The sequence below is a fragment of the Anser cygnoides genome, chromosome 7 (genome assembly GCF_040182565.1).
Source record: "Anser cygnoides isolate HZ-2024a breed goose chromosome 7, Taihu_goose_T2T_genome, whole genome shotgun sequence".
In the NCBI taxonomy this organism is placed as follows: domain Eukaryota; kingdom Metazoa; phylum Chordata; class Aves; order Anseriformes; family Anatidae; genus Anser; species Anser cygnoides.
Window position 1 is genome coordinate 34,737,416 of NC_089879.1, and position 14,334 is coordinate 34,751,749.

The 14,334-nt window shown below is 38.6% G+C and overlaps 1 long non-coding RNA gene across 1 annotated transcript in view; it reads right to left on the reverse strand.

The window, feature by feature from the left end:
- LOC106032688 (uncharacterized) overlaps window positions 1-5,614 on the reverse strand; it is a 442,177-nt gene extending 436,563 nt beyond the window's left edge. Inside the window, exon 1 of the long non-coding RNA XR_010832750.1 lies at window positions 3,299-5,614. This is a non-coding gene — a long non-coding RNA (uncharacterized lncRNA). The remainder of the gene's footprint in view (window positions 1-3,298) is intronic.
- Between the last annotated feature and the right edge of the window lie 8,720 nt (window positions 5,615-14,334).

The following is a 14,334-nucleotide window of genomic DNA, read 5'->3' on the forward strand; positions in this document are numbered from 1 at the left end:
ACTGTGGCAAGACATCAGAAAAAGGAATTGCTTTACAATGGTTACTCTACAATAATCTGTATTTACTTAAAACTTGTGATCCCCTAGCTCATCCATGCTCGCTCCTCGTGTCTGTGAAGTTACATAGCCTGTTCTCCCATAAGCATCGTCTCATGGAGCTCATTTCTCCTCAGCCTCTCAGCTCTTTACCATCATGTATTTCTTGACTCAAGTCAGATGCGCTTAGGCAAGTGCAGAGTGGCAAGACTGAGCTTCACAAATAGCTGGGTGTAGTGACCGCCTCATTACTCAGATATTCAGGTTGCAACATTAGTTTTTATTAGGGAGTCTAAGAGCCAGGAGCTGAACAACATTTTCTTGGAAAAGAACAAGTATTTAGGCCCTAATCCAAAAAAGCACTTAAGGACATACATAATTTCTATTATATTGACTTTAATGGGATTACATGTAAATGTTTTGCTGGATTTGGGTGTCCATGAACTAAATTAATATAAGTCAGTATTTCAGAATTTATCTAATTACTGTGTTTATTATAAATCTACTACCACAGGCATTTCAGCATTTAAGCACTCAGGTTAGGACTTGTCAGTATGATAATTTTTGCTGAACTGTTTAAAACAGACAATAATACAGCAACAGGTTTTCTGATACTGCAGCTGAGCAGGCAACTGTTTACCCTGCATTTAGAGTCTGAAATTTCCAATGTTTTCTTGATTTTCTTATGTTTAAGTGTAAAAAAAAAAAAAAAAAAGAAAAAAAAAGACAAGTGTACAGACTAAAAAAAATGGACTGGGAAAAATATCCAAATAGTTTCACCTTTTAATCAAAATACTTAATTTGGCTTTAAAAAAAAAAAAAAATCAGATCAACTGATGTTTCCAAACAAAAGCAATGATTTTCATTTTGATGTACTGGGACAGGATTCCTTTTTACAGCTTTCAACGACTTATAAATCCTATGTTTAGGAAGAAGAGACCAGCATTTAGCAATGAATTGATACACTTAACGTGAAAACATTTTGTCAGATGAATTGCTGTCTTCCTTCAGCCAATACCTTGAAATGAAGGATATACTTTTACATTACATTTAATGGTGATCAGAATCAGAGTATGCATAGAAAGAGTCTCCATGGTTTTCTTTTCAACTACAACATGGAAATCAAGTGCTAGAGCTACAGTGCTAAAGCAGATGTCCTGGGAAGCAGTGGGTAGGTCCAGACAGCCCTAAATGGTGTGCGTGTTGTCATAGCCACTCACATCACTCCCTTACGGGGCTTGCTGGCTGTGCCTTCACTTCGCAGCAGCAGGAGCAGACAAATGTCCTTTGGAACGCCTGTGGCATCCCCTCCTCCAATTCCACGTACCCTAAGTAGTGGGAGCTGTAGCATGGCCTGCCAGAACCCTTCCTTTATGGCATGGTTGTGAGATTGCATGTTGCACACCCTAGGGATCTCTGAAGATCTATACATCATGGGACAGTGGTGAAGGACTGAAAGACTGACAGATCGAGCACTACTATATCAATACTGCTTAGAGTGATAGGTCTCTGGAGCCAACTATCCTGCAAGCCATCCAGGGTTCATATAACAGGTAGTAGCTGCCTTGTTCTGAGAGCAGGCCAAGGAATAAGGCACCCATGAACACAGCATGGATGAAAAAGGTTTAAGGACTTCGGAGTAAAGCAAGGAGATAAGTTATTTAGTAGCATAGGTATTTATGCTCCGAGGACAGCCAGAGATTTGAATGGAGACTATGCTCCTTTTTAATAAATGGGATTATTTGCTGCTTCTGAGCAGATCCTTTGATTAACACAAATAACTACCCAGTTCCTTTCAAATCAAAAGCCGTTCTCCCAGCAACAGATAAGGGGCTCAGTAACACACTATTGATTGCATTTTCTCATCAGCTGTATGTAGACCTAGGCCTTTTCCTGATACTCTTAACAAAAATGACACAGGTTTTGAAAGAATTTGTACTTCCATAACAAAGCACACACATGCACCAGTAGTTTATAAGCAGGCTTTCACTAATTTTACATACAGAAGTTCTGAATGAGCTAATAATTAGCATTTCTAAAAAAAATAATACTGCGAGTACAAATTTAGAAACCAAAGAAAGCACCTAGCAAAAAAAGTCTTAAATGCTTGTAACTTTTGCTTCTTGGAAGAGATTTTTGTGAAACAAGGCAGACTAATTAAAACTGTGAATCAATTCCTGCAGACAAATGGATGGAAAGTAGAACAAAAATGTAGTCTCATTCTTTGTCTTTATTCTGTGGCTGAATATTTACAGCAGATACAATTTTACACTTCCAATTATAGGACCACACAAGCAGCAGAAAAATCCCTAAAATCTTCAGCAGAACCACCCCAAAACTTGAAGCATTACATTGTGACAGTGCAGTGCTGTTCCCAGCCTTCTGCCTCAGATGATCTGAGCAAACGCCAACTGAAAATCCAGACTTTTCTATAGATGCAGCATCACTGCAATTATTCATGTATACTCTGAGAATTACTTCATTCAGATTGACTGTTTGTCATGCCTCACTCACTAATCCTCTCAGTTTTTTGGTTGAAAACTGGTTATACTCTGCACATTAATTTAAGGTCTGAATGAAATTGCAAAAGAGACACTGAAGTATGTTTTCCTTCTGTGTAGTCAGACATGCTAGTTTCAAAAAGACTGGTAGAGCTGTCTTTAGGGAAATCTGATTAAGTAGCTACTGCGTACTGTACTTTTTTGCAGCAGTAATTCACTGACGTATTCAGCAAAAACTAGCCTGTATTGTAGTTCAGGCAAGTACATGTTACTTAGGATTTAAAAGCAACTGAAGATATTAGCAAGTTTTTTCCTCTGTATCCATGTGTTTCTACAGTAGAGCTGTGTAATAACTCACCATACTTCTTGCTTGTGCAATTCAGTCACTGCAAAAGGAAGATTTTTTCTTCTGCTACCAAGAATATTTATGTGTAATGTAACTTCAGTTACTGTCACTGAAAATCGTTTTCATTTATTTCTAACCACAAACTGAAGTTATTCTAAAATTTTGATTAAGAAACTTAAGACTGAAAATTAAAAGTGATATAAGGTCCTCTCACGTACCAGTTGGGAAGTAATTCAAACTTAACGAAATACATAAATATATGTACATATATACGCATTTAAGACAATGAATGTATCCACCACATCAGTAGAAGCAACTGTCTTAGTGAATATGACATATTTTTTTCCCATCTGTTAGTTCTGACCAAAATTCCAATAATCACATACAAGGAAATGTTAAAATCATTTGTACTTACATCTCTGGCCAGAGCATGGCAGATGCATTAACTGACACACGTGAAGGCTGACCCATTCTAGTTTTTGGAATCTGAGGGTAGTTTCATCATCATTTTCTGTGTGAATAAAATAAGCCAACATGTAATAATTCTTAAAAGTTACTCCTAGCAACAAATCATATATTTCTAAAAGCATAAATGCACATACCGTGTTTTTTATTATTTACATATCAAAACCAGCCATGTGAGAAAATGACTTGGCTTAGCCATTTTAAAACACTTAAACCACCACTGCACTTTGATTGCTGTTATAGACACACATAAAATGACCTATTTTAATTGTGATTTCTAGTACAGCAATTCAAAGAGCTGTGCAAGAACACTATTGCAGTTCCAACCTGGGACAGACTCTGCCCCCCAAGCTGGGTGCCCACTTCATTGCATGCTGCTCTCTTCTACCACTTCTACTGAATAGCAATGATTTCTGGCTCTGTGACCCTGGGACAGTCCACATTTCACAGATCACTCTTTTTAGATTTATTATGGATATTTTGCTGTGCCTGTTTGCATGCATGCATCATTTTAATAACAGAACACTTAAAATGCTTCCACTTACAATGCTTTCAAGCATAATCATGTTGGAAACACTGTGGGCACTGCTCTGATGGCAAGGCAGGCAGCAAAGACTACTCAGGCTCACTTGATACAAGTTTGTCTGAGGACTGCAGCTTTTCAGAAGTCCCAGTGTACTAACACCACCACGGACTTATCAAGTGATTTAATTTTTCACACCTACTTTCAGAAGGGGCATTTGCACTACAAAGCTAATGTCCTGTAGGTACAAAGTTTAACTTCTGAAAGCTATTCAGGCACTAGAACTACCTTTAAAAAATAAAAATCTGCAGTACTTCCTTTAAACTTCCTCATTATTTTTAAAACAGAACCTGGTAATAAACTCAAACAGTAACTTTCACCCCAACCTAAAATGATACGCAAGGTTCTCAGTGTCAAGCACAACTGAAAAAACACCCCACAGATCCCACTAAATTTAACACTAAATTCAACTATTCTGCAAGCCTTAGCTCTAATGGACATTTCACTTTTCTAAAAGCACAAGTGCTACAATGCTCCCGTTACCACGCTTGACTCATTTTAACCATTACGATTTCTTGAGAGCACCTTGGTAATTACTTAAAGCTGTCCCGTCACTGAAAAAGCAGGCCCCCCCCATTTAACCACAATGATCTATGCACTCGGCTTCTGCTTCAGAAGTTCAGAAGTTCGTCTCTTCCCTAAGTAAAAGAAATAACGGAAATTATGTACACAGGGAAAGCCACACACATGGCATTTCCTTCTGTTACGCGGGGAGAGACTCCAAGCCTGGACTAGATATATCTGCAGTTTTCATACTGATGACACCATTACAAAATTATACAGACACAAGGAACATTCCATTTGTTGATTCTCCATTGCCAGGAGGCAATACTCTCACTTGAGTATTCCAGCTTCCCTTTATTTTTAGATGTTTTTCAAGACATCACAAAGCACAAACGCAGCACACGTAGGTAACAAGTGAGCAGCACTGCTAAAATCAGCTGTTGGCAGCAGGGACCAGTTCATATCATGTGAATTGTCATCCCTTGTACAGTCACAGTGGAGCTCCTGCAGGGAAACTCTGAATAACCACTGCCAAATCTTGTATTTTTGGGATGTGAAGCATAGCAACAAGGGAGGGTGGTTCTTCTTCCCCTTACCCAAAGTCTCTGCAATTGCTTACTCCCTTTATACTCATAATAAGATGATCTCCCTTAAGGACATCATCTATGGGCTACTAGCAGCATAAGGATTTTGGAATGACAGCCATTTGGTGGAGACTGGTTCAAAAGCTGTGCACAGTAAAAGGATCTGGGGGTGCTGACTGATGTTTACCTGAACATGAGCTGACAAGGTGCCCAGGTGGCCAAGAAGGCCAACGGCATCTTGGCTTGTATCAGGAATAGCGTAGCCAACAGGACCAGGGAAGTGATTGTTCACCTGTACTCAGGTCTGGTGAAGCCGCACCGGGGCCTCAAGTACTGTGTTCAGTTTTGGGCCCTCGCTTCAAGAAAGACATCGAGGCCCTGGAACGTGGCCAGAGAGGGGCTACAAAGCTGCTGAAGGGCCTGGAACACAAGTCCTGTGAGGAGCGGCTGAGGGAACAGGGGTTGTTTAGGCTGGAAAAGAGGAGGCTCAGGGCAGGCCTCACCGCTCTCTTCAACTACCTGAGAGGAAGTGCTGGGGATCTGGTGGCTGGCCTCTTCTCGCAGATAACTAGCGATAGGCCTAGAGGGAATGGCCTCAAGTTGCACCATGAGAGGTTTAGGTTGGAAATAAGGAGACATTTTTTCTCAGAAAGAGCAGTCAGGCATTGGAACGGGTTGCCCAGGGAAGTGGTGGCTTCACCACCCCTGGGGGTGTTCAAAGAAAGGTTGGACGTGGTGCTTAGGGACATGGTTTATGGTTTAGTGGCTGATATTTGTGGTAGGGGGATGTTTGGACGAGATAATCTTGGAGGTCTTTTCCAATCCTAAAGATTCTATGATTCAATAACTGTGTGCCTTCATTGTTGCGCAGTGCCGGATAGGCCATAAAGGCGCCTTAACGCAGGGAAAAAGGGGCTCGCAGATGGGGCAGCAGCAGCCGAGCCCCAGGTAGCGGCTGTGGCAGCTGCACAGCTTCTGTCCCTGCGGCTGATCCTCAAACACGGCCCGCAGGCAGCCCTTGTCTGGGGGGGGCATCAGGTGCAGGCCTGGCCTTCCCACTCTCTGCCTCAGGACATGGTTTAGTGGTGACATTGGTAGTAGGGTGACAGCTGGACCAGATGATCATGGAGGTCTTTTCCAACCTTAATGATTCTATGACTAACTACCATTCAAAACCTTTGCTGATATAATATTAAACTCACAAAATTACTGTTCTGCAAGAGCTTAGTTATAAGAATCTATGTTCTTGCACCAACATCAATTCAGCTTTAAGTTATATAGTGTTTTTAATATGTTTTTAGTGATATGAATAGTGGTAAATTATATTAAACCAGATTTTAAAAGTAAAGAAAATACTACATATTTTCTGAAAACCTCAGTCTTATTTTTACCTATCATTAGGCTGTATGAAGTACTTACTTTCACCTTAGTAATACCAAGGTGACTGCTTGGGCGCTTATTTATATTAGACTTCCATAGATTCTGAAAGAATTAGCAGGACACAACCACTTTAAAAGATGAGAATGTAGCCATAGTTGTTGGCCACGGGTCTAAGTCTATTGGTTTGACCTAAGGAGTTCTTTCGTATGGCTCTTGAAGCCTATGGAGCAAATGCCACTCCATTCATCCATCTGCAGAGTTTCACTTGGCCTCTGTCTCTCCACAAGTACCACAAAGACAAACCTACGCTCAATGCAGAACCCCAGCCCTGGAGAAATGTGGGCATATGGTTGATACACTTCATATTCTCTGCTGGCAGCACATTGCTTGCTACAGGTAGTATTAAAATATATAATCTGGCTTTACGCTAATTAGGTCATTTAAGTCCAACAGCAGTCAAAACAGCATAAAGCTGGAATATACAATATGAAAAGATGAGAAAATATAAGTTAAAATTTATTTACAAGACACTTATAACAATACAAGCCTTCCTGTACACTGTATATCAACACTATTACTAACTCATCTTAGCCAATTTCAATAGAAAAATGGAAGCAAAATATTTTATTTCCAATTACGAGCTTTCTAAACCATCAGTGTCACACACACGTCTTTTTATATTGTATCCTGTAGAGATTAGCCTGCAACATGATTAAATGGTCTTGATCTCAGTTAAATGCATTGTTAAGGTACTTAAAATGTACTGCTTCATCACTGATATTTTTACAACACTATCAGAAAGAAATACCATTTTTCATCCTGCTTTACTTCATGATAGTAATTAACAAGAGTCTTTAGATGCTGGCAAAACTGTCCCTTTTGAAGTTCCTACATAGCTGTCACCCTGGAGATAAAGGCAGATTATTCAATCTTGACATTATAATTGTGAATACAAGATAAAAGACTGGATTAGAAACTTCATAACTTCATGCCTAAAAAAAAAAAAATGAGATCACCATGAGGTAATTCTACTTCTAGTTTTGAGGGTTTAAGGAGTTCCTTAAGGATGAAGAGGGACAATATCACCTCTTGAAAGGGTATGAAATGAGTTATATATCTTTTTGAGCAGTCTTGCAGCTACACCTCTTCTCTTGCATACATTTTTTTTTCTTCATTTCTCTGTATAAAAGTAACAGGAAACATAGAACAGAAGACTGTTTGTTGCAACTGTTTGCCTCTAAGGCACTGCAGGAAACAGACTGAAGACCAAAGGTTGCATCCTAGTGGTATTAGGTGATTTAGGTGAGGGACTTGATCTACCAAATGCATCGTGTCTTTCTCATAGCGAGCACAGTTAATGGAAACTTTGTGGCTGAGAATCTGAGCCAAAGACTTGTCAGCTTCTCATACTGTCCTGCCAGTGAGCAGGCTGCTGGGGTTGCAGCAGGAGCTGGGACAGAACTAGGACATCTGACCTGAACTGTCCAAAAGAATATTCCATACCATATGATGTCATGTTGAGCCATTAATGATCATGAGACTAATCTGGTATTTGGACTCAGCATTGCCGTCAACTCCATACTTTGGGAACTATATCTCAGAAACTATTAATAATTGCACCTTCTACCTTTTTTCATTATCATCAATAGAAGGGACAGAGAGAGACGTTTTTTCCCACCTTTTCACTCTCTCTTTCTCCTTCATCCCCTCTTCTGCAGGCTAGTTACAATAGCGCTTCAAAACTTCGAATATCCTTGGGATGTTCAAACCAGCATGTTCTTATTATTATGTCTCCTGAATGCACTTCAAGTTTTGTTTAAGGTTAAAAAACTACTTAGGTATGCCATCTAGAGACCTGGCCTGAGGCAGGATAGTTATGAGTGGCAGGGAGTGTGGGAGGATATGAGCAGGCATCTACAGCAGTGGGCAGCAACAGTGTTTTGGAATTTCTCCCCCCCTCCCCCCGGAACAAATGCAAAATCCTAAAAAACTGTCAGAAAGCTTCAAAAAGGCGTGTCATCACCCTGGTGATTCCAAAGAGACACGAAAGACTGCAACGTGCTGGGGCTTGGCCTATGTTTACTGCGCTGCAGTCGATGCCATTGTAACCCCTGCGGCCTGGCCAAGGCCCTACGACAGGCCCTGCGGCCCGGCCAAGGCCCTGCAGCCCGGCCAAGGCCCTGCCGTGGGCCCTGCGGCCTAGCCAAGGAAACAGGCTATGCCAGTGTCAGTTGCCCCTGCATCCAAGGTGAAAAAATGGATGAGAAAGTCAGGTCATTTAGAAAGCAGAGGAAATCCTACTCAGATTGGGAAGGAAGAATAAGACGAGGCAGGCTGCTCTGAAGTGGCTGGGCCATCACAGGAACACAGAAGACAAAGAGGAAAATATAACAGCATCAATAACTACCTGGGCAAAATATTTTTCTAGTAGTTTTGTGCACACTAATTAAACAGCAGAGGATCAGATTTCTTTGTCCTTAGAATGCTATTGATCCATTTTGTGGAACACAGGAGAAATGTGGTCTTCAGACCTATCACTGTACATATGTGATTATCAACCTGTGGGCAAATGAACAAAGTAATATTAGATGCAACATATAGCTTTTTAACAAGTCAATATTAATGTTGTATGTTATAAATTTAAAGCAATGACATTCATAGCCCTCAAAAGCTACATGATCATTTTATTGTACCGAGAAATGTAGGTGGAAAAAAAAAAAAGAGATCACATTCTTTCCTGATAACATTCATAGCCTGAGGAATCCCAAGTGGTTCTGATTAAGTATAGACAAAGCAGCTGTTTTGAATTTTCTTCTTCTTATTATTATTTTAATTATTGAAGCCAATGGGCATTTATCCTTGAATTTCAGCTGCTGAACCCATTTCCAAGCTTTCAAGTATTGCTTGGAATCATTAGAGCTCTAGTTTTTCCTTAAGATTCCCGTCCCCCCCCCCAGGAAAGCAGTAGATCAATCACACCCACACTACTTAGCTAGATGATTTTCCAGTATATTCCACATACAAATAATGAAGACATGGAAGTACAACTTATACAAAGATACTCCCTTTCCACAGAAAAACTAAAAGTAAAGAGTAAAAATATTGCACATCAAATTTTGCTGGGCTGCAGACAGGAAAGAGCTTATGATATCCTTTGTCAAAATCAGTATACAGCAAAAAGATCCCAGCAAAAGATCCCAAGAAAAGATATCGAAAGACTCACAGAACAAAGCACTGTTGGTTTTTTTTTTTGTTTGTTTTGTTGTTTGTTTGTTTTTTAATTTTCCCCATGTTCTCAACTAATCTCTCTGTAAGCCACTGACATGTTAAACAATGAGCTACAATTAACATTTATATAGGAAATGCTTTTTAACTTCATTATTTAGAATAGAAGTATTTGTATTATTTCTAAGCGTCCTCTTATTTCATTATGTTACTGCTTTTAAATGATCTATGATTTCATAGGAACACCAGAAACTTCATTCTGAACTGCTTATTTTCAGAAAACAGATCAAAAACCTACTAAAATATTATCAAATGTTTTCAAGTATAAGGAAATTCCTCAATTAAGTATGATACGGCCCAGGTCTCAGTGCTTCATATGACCAGTGAAATATTTCTCATTTCATATTATTTCTCATTTTATATTCATGAAATTTGTGTAATTCTAATGAGGAGCAGATTCATACTATGCTAATTGTACTCACAGACACTGTTTTCCCTTAAGTTATGACACTAAGTTACTGGAAAATTGGCACCTTTTTATTGATTGCAATTCACAGTGAAATAAACAATTCCTTTAAAAAACAATATGCAGGCTTTTTTGTTTGTTTGTTTTTGTCTTGCTTTGTGTTTTTAGGGTATCTGTGAATGTTAATGACAACCTATTTATCAGAAGATTAACTTACTTTTATAAACACCCTATGAAGACTTTTTCCTCCATTTTTCAGTATTTTATTCCATTATATTTAATGGATCCTATTTAATTGATCATATTCAATTTTATCACATTTTTTAATATTGGCTCTGGATTTTTCCAAAATTGTTCACTGTGAAAAAAGATTCCAGCTGTTTCTTAGTTTACAGCCAAGTTTCTAATACTTTGAACTTCACATTTTAATAATATATTTTTTTTATTACTATTATGGATGATGGGAGGCTTTCACATATAAATCATTCTCACTTGGTTCATTCACTCCCTGTCAGAAACTCCTCTCTAGCACACACAGCTGAGCAGTGTTTGAACTCTCTAGCTCTTGGTACATTTCTTCAAATGAAGTTTGATCATAGTCATAAAAAACAAAAATTGCATATGCACACATTTCCAGAAAAACAATAAAATTGGTACACACTACTTATATACGTGTGTTTTATGTATATATTTTAATATAGTGATAGAGAAGCTATCAAAAGGACTCTGAACTGCCTATAAATCTTTCTTCAAACACCTAATGTACATGAATACTGTTGGATTAACCATAGGAACACAAATCCTATCAGATAATCTGTAAACCAGATGACAATCAGAACAGAAAGTTCTCAAAGATAAAGCAGGAAACTCAGGTTATTTATGGCAGTTCTGACCACTGAAAAGACCATCATGTATTAAAATGTGATGTTTGAACTATTAGACACTTGGCCCATACTTTAGCCTTTACTTTTGCAGAAACCTAAAAGATTTCTCCAAAATTCAGGTGATTTTAAGGAGAACAGGGGAAGGCCTGGGCAAACTAACCAATTCCCAGGACCAGCTGGTGCTCACCCAAGAATTCTAAAGGACCTCAGGGAGAAAAGCGTGCAAGGTATGCTCAAAGCTTATGATGCTTCAAGACTATGCAGTAACAATTGAGACTCCTAGACAAGAATATAGCCAAGTAGATACAGTTCGGGGGAAAAATGTACAAGTTAAGAGAAAGAAAACCAAAAATCTCTTGAGGATTACTAAACATACAGTGAATGGCCATAAAGTATATGGGAGGTACCATGTACACGTGCCCAATTCTCACTCCTACTAGGGCACCCACTTTGGCCCACTGTCAAAGGCAAGATGCACTGGCTGAACACCCCATTAGTCAATACTCATAGGAGGCTCTAAAGTTTTAATGTAAATGTACCTGAGCAGAATGAAGTCCTCTCATCCAGGAATTTAACAAAGTATGTAACAGATACCAGTCTGTGTGGACAGGTAGAGATGTTGCTGTATTATTGGCTAGATTCAGTGAATGAGACACAGAGAATTTGGTAAGCTTTGTATATACTTAAACTCCTGAACCACTATGCAAAATTTATGCTGGAGGAGAGAGGCTGGTTGTGAAAAGTGATCATCTCCCCTACGTTTGTAAAAAAAAAAAAAAAAAAAATAATAATAATAAAAAACATTCATGCATCTTCAACATCTGATGTAGTCCCACAAACATACCATCTGGGCAGAGCAGGTGCTATATCATCCTTAGCTTATTTCAGTAAATGCCTCAGAAATGAAAACCCAGATAGAGAATACAGAGAAACTGTCTCCTGGGAGTCTTTAACCATTTGTGTCAGAAGAAGCATTATACAGCTTCTCCTCACTTCATGCTTGGCACTGCTGGGACGCCAGAGTGTTTATTTCCAAGGATATGAGCAACACTCCCAGCACCCTGCTGCTACTTATGGTTAAAGAATTTAGACAGGACTAAAAATAAAGGGAGGACGAGACTGGGACCTGAGTGGTATCATGTGGTAAACTGATGTTGTATCTCCTGTTGTCTGTCTTGAAGAGATCTTTCTTTGCATCATTATAAAATGATTTAAAAGCCTCCATAACAAAGAAGTATTTAATTCTACCAAAATTTATTTGAAAGTATTCTGCAAGAGTGACCTCATTCAACACAAAGGCAAGCAATTTATCCTTAAAAATTGATTCACCTTCTGGTGCAACACTGCACTTCTGGTTCATTACATAATCAAAACATTAGTCCTAACTCTGGATTATCTCACTGCTTTTCAATGGATTGATTAGAATATGATCACTGTTCAGCTAAATCCACGTTTCACTTGATTTTTTTTATTAGGAAACATCCAAGTAATTTTCAAAATTACAAAAGTTTGGGAAGTTGTATGCCATGTAAAACAAATCTTAGACCAAGTGCTACAAAAGACAAGTCAGATATCTTCAATTTTGCTCAAATAAGTGGGTATTTACCAGCCTGTGATTATAAATGACACTTCTGTCATAATAAAAAGAATAAACACTTAATGTTGTGAAGATAAACATTTGGCAAGAAGTTTGACCACATCTTTTTTTCTGTCTTCTCCTCCTCCCAGTGAAGATCAAGAGTTTATACCAGTGACTTATACTTGCTTAAAGAGATCTTTAGGATATTGCACAATTTAAATTCATCATCCCCCTTTAAAAAAGAGTCTATTTTTTAAAGCAAGTCTTCCTCCGGTTAATAGAAATGTACTGTGCTCACCATCACTTTTTTACTCTTGGCTTTTCCCACATACTGATTGCTGTGACAGTCAATAATGCAGATGTGCTTTCCACAGTAGTGGTGTTCAATGCATATCTAAGGTGACCTGATTTTTTTTTATTTTTAGTTTTATTTTAGCCTTGTATCAAGTCTGAGAAAGACTTACAGGTGTAGAATACAGGTATTTCTATTTCAAAAGTCTTACTCATTTTTCTTTGAGTAAAAGACAGCATGAAATGCAGGGCTTGAGAAACTAGCAACTCAAACCCCTCATTTGGAGAACTTTGCTCATTTCAAAGTTAAAAACAGCCACATCAGCTCTCGGCAGATTCAAATCAGCACAGCTCCTGGGACCTCAGATACTAGCTCCTAGGTAAAAGAAAAATATATATATATCAAGGTGAATACCAATGTCATTGCTTTTGAAACTTCACCAAGGGAGAAGTATTTTCAACACATTATCAAAAATAGGTACTTCCTCAAATTTTAATTGAGGAATGTTAAAACAGTAAGAAAGTAAAACCACCATGATCAAATGTCCCTTAACTTGTCCATGAAGCTAACATATTGAATACAAAAGGATCTTATTTAAATATTAAGCAACATATCATGGGGTAGGCAATTAGCTATGAGCAGTTTTGCCCAACTAATAAATAGCATCTAGTCTTGTGCATGTAACAGTAATAAGATAATGGTAAAATGAGAGTAAGACAAGCCACGGGGACTAGATACAGGTAAGGGGACCAAAAGGAATAATTACCAGATTGTACCAGAACTTGGTGTTTAAGTTAGAGCTTTGTGGCTCTGACCATCCCCCTTTACAGTAAGCCTGGAGCTGGCCCTTCCATATAACAGCACTGTTCCTCTAAAAATAACTCTGCTTATTAAATTAAATTTAAAGTTGCAAATGTCAAAATCAGGTCATTGAAACTGTAGTTTGGCTGGCTGGGGATTGAACAGCTTTGCAAGTCTACCAGGTTCACGATACAGACTGAGAAATGTGCAAACATCATGTTCCACAAGCTCCCTGATTTTTATGCAAAATTTCAAACCAGAAGTCATATTTAGCCTTTAGAAATGTGCCTATTTTTGGAGAGAAATAACCATGAAGGACTGGCACCGTGTACCCAATTCTTGGTACTGTAGCAAAAATCACACTCACTCTGATCACCTGCCATTCACTGCCCTTCATTACCAGTTCTATGTGCCGAACATGGGTAACTGCAGATTTGAAAGCTCTCATACCTTCATCACCACGTGTGATGCACTGGAGCTGACAGCAGAACTCAGTTCATTTCGGAACACAGTTGTGCAGGTCTCATATTTGAATATATGTTCCTTCTGCTGAAGTGTATTGTCACTGATTAACCATGATTTCTCACTAAATTCAGTATTACATATCTGATAGTTCTTAAACCTCAGCGAGCAAAAGCCTGTCATACATGTAACTTACTACATACCATTACTTAGCTACAAAGGAACA